Source organism: Podarcis gaigeae, assembly GCF_964106915.1.
Source record: "Podarcis gaigeae genome assembly, chromosome: 10".
NCBI classification, from domain to species: Eukaryota; Metazoa; Chordata; class Lepidosauria; order Squamata; family Lacertidae; genus Podarcis; species Podarcis gaigeae.
In genome coordinates this window covers 11,976,689-11,984,850 of record NC_139686.1, presented here as the reverse complement: position 1 = coordinate 11,984,850, position 8,162 = coordinate 11,976,689, and positions in this window count along the sequence as shown.

The following is an 8,162-nucleotide window of genomic DNA, read 5'->3' as shown; positions in this document are numbered from 1 at the left end:
ATGGTACTGGACTTAATTGTATCTGAAAGCTAAGGAATTTCTAAATCGTGGTGTCCCTGTGTTCGGTTTGACAGATTATGGTCCTCAGGTTAAGCAGCTGTCTGGTCCTAGCTCAGCTTAAATATGATGAACCTTCAGAAATGAGAGCAGCGAGAGCCTTGAAGTTATTTATTACTATCATCATCATCATCATCATCATCATCACCACTGTTGTTGTTTAGTCATTTAGTCATGTCCGACTCTTTGTGACCCCATGACCAGACCACACCAGGCACTCCTGTCTTCCACTGCCTCCCGCAGTTTGGTCAAACTCATGCTGGTAGCTTTGAGAACACTGTCCAACCATCTTGTCCTCTGTCTTCTTGCGCCCTCCATCTTTCCCAACATCAGCGTCTTTTCCAGGGACTCTTCTCTTCTCGTGAGGTGGCCAAAGTATTGGAGCCTCAGCTTCAGGATCTGTCCTTCCAGTGAGCACTCAGGGCTGATTTCCTTCAGAATGGATAGGTTTGATCTTCTTGCAGTCCATGGGACTCTCAAGAGTCTCCTCCAGCAACATAATTCAAAAGCATCAATTCTTTGGCGATCAGCCTTCTTTATGGTCCAGCTCTCACTTCCATACATCACTACTGGGAAAACCATAGCTTTAACTATATGGGCCTTTGTTGGCAAGGTGATGTCTCTGCTTTTTAAGATGCTAAATAGGTTTGTCACTGCATTTGTGATCCCTTCATGGATCACTGCCTTGCCGTGGTGAAGGGGCTTGAATAACTCAGAGAAGCTATGAGCTATGCCATGCTCATAGCTGGAGATGGATAGGTCATAGTGGAGAGTTTTGACCAAACGTGATCCACCTAGAGCAGGAACCGGCAAGCCACTCCAGTATCCCTGACAAGAAAACTCCATTATTACTACTACTATTTATTAAATTTCTATACCACCCTTCATCCGAGGATCACAGGATCCAGGGATCAGTCTCTACAGTGACAGCTGGCACTGCAACCTTCCATCAATTTGACTTTTCCCACAAAGGCACACTCCTTCCTTGACTCTGAGACAGATGGATGCCAACCAAAGCAAGCTCCATTACACACTCGACTTTCATTCTACTGGAAGCTTTTCCCTTTCCCTTTTTCTTTTAAACCTGTGGGAGTCCAGTCAGCTCAGAACTGAATGAGAGCTGAAAAATCTGGTTATCTTGGGAGCACTTGGTCACGTGACTTCAGCATGCACACTTAAAGATAACCTGGTTGGCAAGGAACCAGAATCCTGCAGCCTGACGTCACATAATTCCGGTACTCATGTTTGCTGTTCATGACATGTACGAAACAGCAGAGCAGATCACAGGCAAATTACCCACCGTGTTAACCCAGAAATCACAAATGAGGATTTTTATTTAACTGGGGTCTCCTAGACATTCTGCAGTTCTCCAGGCAAGTGTGCAAAAAAATGCATATAGTGTGCATTAAAATGCATATATTTGTGGAAGTAACATACAAAAATGATCATATTAAGGAAAACTGCTGCACAAAAATATTCAAGTGAGGCAAAACTGCATGCAAACATGGGTACATTGTGATAATTTTGCACTATAAATACTGGTGTGTTTTCATGCAGAAATGTGGAGAACTATACCCAAGAATGGGGAAAAAATCAAATATTGAAAAAAAGTGGAAATGACAGATTTGCCCATCCCTACTCCCAGGTAAGGGACGCGGGTGGTGCTGTGGGTTAAACCACAGAGCCTAGGACTTGCCGATCAGAAGGTCGGCAGTTCAAATCCCCGTGACGGGGTGAGCTCCCGTTGCTCGGTCCCTGCTCCTGCCAACCTAGCAGTTCGGAAGCACATCAAAGTGCAAGTAGATAAATAGGTATCGATCCGGTGGGAAGGTAAAGGGCATTTCCATGTGCTGCTCTGGTTCACCAGAAGTGGCTTAGTCATGCTGGCCACATGACCCGGAAGCTGTACGCCTGCTTCTTCGGCCAGTAAAGCGAGATGAGCGCCGCAACCCCAGAGTCGGTCATGACTGGACCTAATGGTCAGGGGTCCCTTTACCTTTACTCCCAGGTAAGCAGTGCGTAGGACTGCAGCCTTACCACACAATCCTACACATGCTTCCTCAAAACTAAATATAATTAAATTCAATTGGGTTTACTCCCTAGAAAATGGTATTAGGATTTAGCCTTAAGCATCTGCTCAATTATCCAACGGAAATCAGTGGGCCTTAAAAGTGCTTAATTTTTGGTGGGGGGTTACATATTGTTCCACAACCATCACATGGCTCACGTACAAATTAGCGGATTTACATATCCCATGAATTTGTCTAAACCTCTTTCAAAATCTATTGAAGTTGGTGGCCGTTACTACACCCTATGGGAGTAAATTTAATAAACAGCACAATCAGCAATCTGTTCTCCCCATCCAATGCTACCCCCCCCCAAAAAAAAAGAAGAAGAGGAGATGATGATGACATGGAAGTGTGAAACAGGCAGAAGTCCTGTCCTGATTTTTCCAATAACCAGCTACCTTGGAAGACCTAGGTGAAATCTAGAATACACACACACACACGTTGTGAAAATGCTTTTTTGAAAAACGTTTTGAAAAATGTATTGAATCTGCCATAGCTCTCCATCGCCATCTAGTGACACATCTGTATAATACACTTGAAACATTTTATTTGCAGCTGTGTAGCTCCCAGATTCTGTTATCAAAGGAGGGGTGTGCTTCCACTTCCTCCATACACAATTTTATACACCTCTAATATGTCTCCTCTTACTTGCCTTTTCTCCAGACTAAAAATCCCCAAATGATGTAAGGTTTTTGTTATGTACTGAGCTGAACAAGAGGATCCAGAATGCAGCAGTCTGATTTGTCCACAGGAGTCACCCAATCCAGCTCCAGGTGGAAGGGAATCCGCAACCTGATTGGCCTACAGGAGAATCGCGGAATTAGCCAATCACGTGGAGCCCATTGTGTAAATAATGTATATAAAGCAGACATTCTGGGGGAACTTCCATTCCTCCTCACCACTATGAGCTGAATAAAGAGCATGAGATCCACTCTCGACTCCGAGTATATTTCAGTTTCTTCACAAGGGAGTTGATCAACCCCTTGATCATTTCGCTTGTTTTTTTCTGAATGGTTTTTAGGTCTGCAAGACACTTTTCCAAGTGAGGCAGCCAGAACTGTACACAGCCGTGCCACAGATCTATATAATAGCATTGTGATATTGGCAGTTCTATTTTCAATCCCTTTCCTACGGATCCCAAAGATGGATTCTGACGTACCCTGGGCGAACACCTTCTCCATGCTTTCTGTCCACCAAGCACAGGGACTTAGTTCTGCATAAACAGGGCTGTGATTGCATGGTATGCAAGTTTTCTTACACCACACACACACTGTCTCTGGTTTTTGTGGTTAAAAGGCAAAATTCAGATTGCTCTGAAACCAGAAAAAAAGGAAAGAACAAAACACATGGTCCATATGAGACTCGTCAGGAAAATGAGGGGTTTTCGCAACACTTATTAAAAGTCAAACCTCAAAACTTTCCAGCTTTGGTACACCGAAAGCATTTTTCCGCATGACTTCTGCTACTTTTGTAAATGAAGCTTAAGTTGCTTAATGACTGGGATGGGAATTTTCCCTGGTGACTTTAGAGCACTTACTAATGTTCTGGTTGAGTTTTGAATGGTTGCTAGATTTCCTGATCAGAGTTCTTATGCATTTAACGACAGGTGTGAGAAGCATTAATCTGAATGGTAAAGTGGAGGGGGGGGGGGAAATGACACTAAAGTAGATTGTGAGGTCAAGCTCCAAAAGCCTTCTGGCTGTTGCCTCACTGTGAGAAGTGAGGTTACAGGGAACCAGGCAGAGGGCCTTCTCGGTGGTGGTGCCCGCCCTGTGGAACGCCCTCCCATCAGGTGCCAAGGAAACAACAACAACAACAATTTATACCCCAGCCACTCTGGGCGGCTTCCAGCAAAATATTAAAATACAACAATTCATCAAATATTAAAAGCTTCCCTAAACAGGGCTGCCTTCAGATGTCTTCTAAAAGTCAGATAGTTGTTTATTTCCTTCCCATCTGAAGGGAGGGCGTTTCACAGGGCGGGCGCCACTACCGAGAAGGCCCTCTGCCTGGTTCCCTGTAACTTCGCTTCTCACAGTGAGGGAACTGCCAGAAGGCCCTCAGAGTTGGACTTCAGTGTCCGGGCTGAATGATGGGGGTGGAGATGCTCCTTCAGGTATACTGGGCCGAGGCCATTTAAACAAATATCTGACTTTTAGAAGACATCTGAAAACGGCCCTCTTTAGGGAAGTTTTTAATGTCTGATCTTTTATTGTGTTTTTAATATTCTGTTGGGAGCCTCCCAGATGGGCAGGGTATAAATAAATTATTATTATTATTATTATTATTATTATTATTATTATTATTATTATATCTTCAGGGGGAGTGTGGAAAGTTTCAGGAGGAAACAGGCTGGCAAGGAAAGGGTTAAGCACCCTCCCCATTTCCTTCTCTTAAAAAAAGACCCTCCCAAAATTCATCAAGCTAACACTACATGCGTGGGCTAAGACTACATACATGCATTTTAATATTTCCTTTAGTGCCCATAAAATATATTTTATTGAATTTGCGAGTTTTAGTGCAAAGCAGGATGTCTCCACCCTCACTGACGGGTGGGCATGGAAGGGCACGGTTATGGGATGCCCTACAACGGTTTCTGAAGGGTATTGTGTGAGCCAAAGCCTCAACAGCCAAGGTCGCATTCCTCCGGCAATATTTATAGCAGCGTTTCTGTATCGCTGGTCACAGGAATGTTAAGCACCTAAAATGCGCGTACAGGAAAAGAATGGCAGATGCTGTCATGAGGCAGGAGGTGGCTTGTGCCGGTTGCTTGAAGCTGTGCATGATGGCAGTGTGGAGGTCAAGATGTGGAAAGGAGGCAAGGTCAGAGAGAAATCAGGGCCCACCACCGTGGAGTGGGTCTGCTTGCAGCAGTGACACAGGATACCAACAGGCCAGGTTCTGAAAAGTTATGCAGGAGACAATAGGAGATTGTAGAAAGACCTATACTGGCTCCCAGTACGTTTCCGAGCACAATTCAAAGTGTTGGTGCTGACCTTTAAAGCCCTAAATGGGCTTGGTCCTGTACACCCGAAGGAGCGTCTCCACCTCCATCATTCTGCCCGGACACTGAGGTCCGGTACCGAGGGCCTTCTGGTGGTTCCCTCACTGCGAGAAGCCAAGTTACAGGGAACCAGGCAGAGGGCCTTCTCGGTAGTGGCACCCACCCTGTGGAACGCCCTCCCGTCAGATGTCAAAGAGAAAAACAACTACCAGCCTTTTAGAAGACATCTGAAGGCAGCCCTGTTTAGGGAAGCTTTTAAGGTTTAATAAGTTATTGTATTTTAGTGTTCTGTTGGAAGCCGCCCAGAGTGGCTGGGGAAACCCAGCCAGATGGGTGGGGTATAAATTATTATTATTATTATTATTATTATTATTATTATTATTATTATTCTAATAAAACCCTCAAGCCTCACCCATAGACCCCCAGATTTTAGCCATAACATAAACTCATAGCTTTCTAGGTAGTTGAGGCTGGAGCAAAAAAAAGTTGAAGGCACTAGGGCACCTTATGTGGTTCAAAAGCTGGAAGAGCTTAAGAAGGTAAGAAGGACCTGCTGGATAAGGGCAACAGCCAATCTCATCCAGCCTCTGGTTCGCAAGAGTGGCCAACCAGATGTTTGTGGAAAGCCTGCAAGCAGGACCTCAATGCAGCAGCACTCTCCCACAACTGGCTCTGCAATCCGTGTGCGGGGGTCCTGGACTGCCCAGCCGACAAGACCCCCTTCTTGGACTTGCTCATGTGGTCCAAAGGAAAGCAGAGCAAGACGTTTGGCACCAGCTTGGCTGCAGGAGTTGCCAGAAGGAGGTGTACAAGGAGCCATTCAACCATCTTAGGGACTCCACTCTGGATTTGTGTAGGGTTTACTTCTTGACTAGGGATGCGGGTGGCGCTGTGGGTTAAACCACAGAGCCTAGGGCTTGCCGATCAGAAGGTTGGCAGTTCGAATCCCCATGACGGGTTGATCTCCCGTTGCTCGGTCCCAGCTCCTGCCAACCTAGCAGTTCGAAAGCACGTCAAAGTGCAAGTAGATAAATAGGTACCACTCCGGAAGGAAGGTAAACGGCGTTTCCGTGCGCTGCTCTGGTTCGCCAGAAGCGGCTTAGTCATGCTGGCCACATGACCCGGAAGCTGTACGCCGGCTCCCTCAGCCAATAAAGTGAGATGAGCGCCGCAACCCCAGAGTCAGCCACGACTGGACCTAATGGTCAGGGGTCCCTTTACCTTTACTTCTTGACTACCCTGGTTTATCTCCCTTTAAGTTTTCATTTTCTTCGGACCAAGCCTCATTGCATTCAGTGGGGCTTCATGTTTGCCCATCAGCTTGTTTTGTAAATGCCTCGTTCCTTTTGTAAATGATCAGCCGGACCGATTTTTGTTTTTCCCTATTATTTGAAGAACAACAACAAAGGACATGGTGGAGGCAGGGAGATGAAAGGTTCTGGTGGTGCTGATGTGATGTCAAGGTGAGCGTTTCGAAACTGGGCCAGGTCAGTAGCTGCAGAAAGCATATTGCCCTCTGCCACTCATTGGCTGCTATTGGGGAAACGGTTCGCGTAGAATAACCTACGTGACTTTTAACCCAGATTTGCTTTCTGTCCCTCCCTGCACTTCTCTCGGCTTCTCGCTTTCTCAGTCTTAAATCCGGTTCTCCACATTTCTGCAAGTGTTTGCCATTAAAAAAAAAAAATCCTCTGCAGATTTCACCAGCATTTTAGAGTGAATTTCTCTTGTAAACACATTTTTTTTTTTGTATGGAGTTTGATGGCTGTACACATTTTTTTGCAAAGTGGTTTCCTCTAATATAATGCATTTTGTGTGCTGTTTTCACTAATGTGTTCATTTTTATGCACACTTTCCCTTGGCAGATGCCTCTTTTTCAAACATCCCGGAGTGTTTGTGTCTGGTTGGAATGTGCCGCACATATTTAAACTGTGGAACTCCCACAGTTGATGGCCACCATCTTGGATTGCTTTAGAAGAGGACCAGGCAAATTCACAGAGGATGAGACTATCAGTCACAATATCTATGTTCTGCTCCCACTGTCAGAGGCAGTTTTGGCATCCTTCTGTCTCAGGAAGATGTTCTCAACCCTGCACTCAGCTCCCATCTGTCCAACAGTCAAGAAGGCAGTTTCTGAACGTGCTGTTGAGGGAAATGAGGCGTATGCAGAGGCGTAGCGTGGTTGTCAGCACCCGGGGCAAGGCAAATAATTTGCGTCCCCTAACCCGTGGATTTTAGTACTTGAGTCTCGAGCGTGCCCCCCCCCAGATGTTGGGCCCGGTGCGGCCGCCCCCCCCTGCACCCCCCACGCTACGCCACTGGGCGTATGTGGAGCTCATCAGCCTGGGATGGTAGCCCATCTAAAAGCAGGAAAACTCTGGTCTTCAACCTCCGCTGCCTGACAATTTATTTTGCAATTACAGTGGTAGGTAAAGGGACCCCTGACCATTAGGTCCAGTTGTGGCCGAATCTGAGGTTGTGGGGCTCATCTCGCTTTTCTCGCCAAGGGAGGAGGCGTACAGCTTCTGGGTCATGTGGCCAGGATGACTAAGCTGCTTCTGGCGAATCAGAGCAGCGCATGGGAATGCCGTTTACCTTCCCGCTGGACTGGTACCTATTTATCTACTTGCACTTTGACGTGTTTTCGAACTGCTAGGTTGGCAGAGCAGGGACCGAGCAATGGGAGCTCACCCTGTTGGGGGGATTCGAACCGCCAACCTTCTGATCAGCAAGCTCTAGGCTCTGTGGTTTAATCCACAGCGCCACCCGCGTCCCTTCTAATTACAGTGGTACCTCGGGTTATATACGCTTCAAGTTACAGACGCTTCAGGTTACAGACTCCGCTATCCCAGAAATAGTACCTCGGGTTAAGAACTTTGCTTCATGATGAGAACAAAAATCGTGCTCCGGCGGTGCGGCGGCAGCAGGAGGCCTCATTAGCTAAAGTGGTGCTTCAGGTTAAGAACAGCTTCAGGTTAAGAATGGACCTCTGGAACGAATTAAGTACTTAACCCGAGGTACCACTGTAAAGG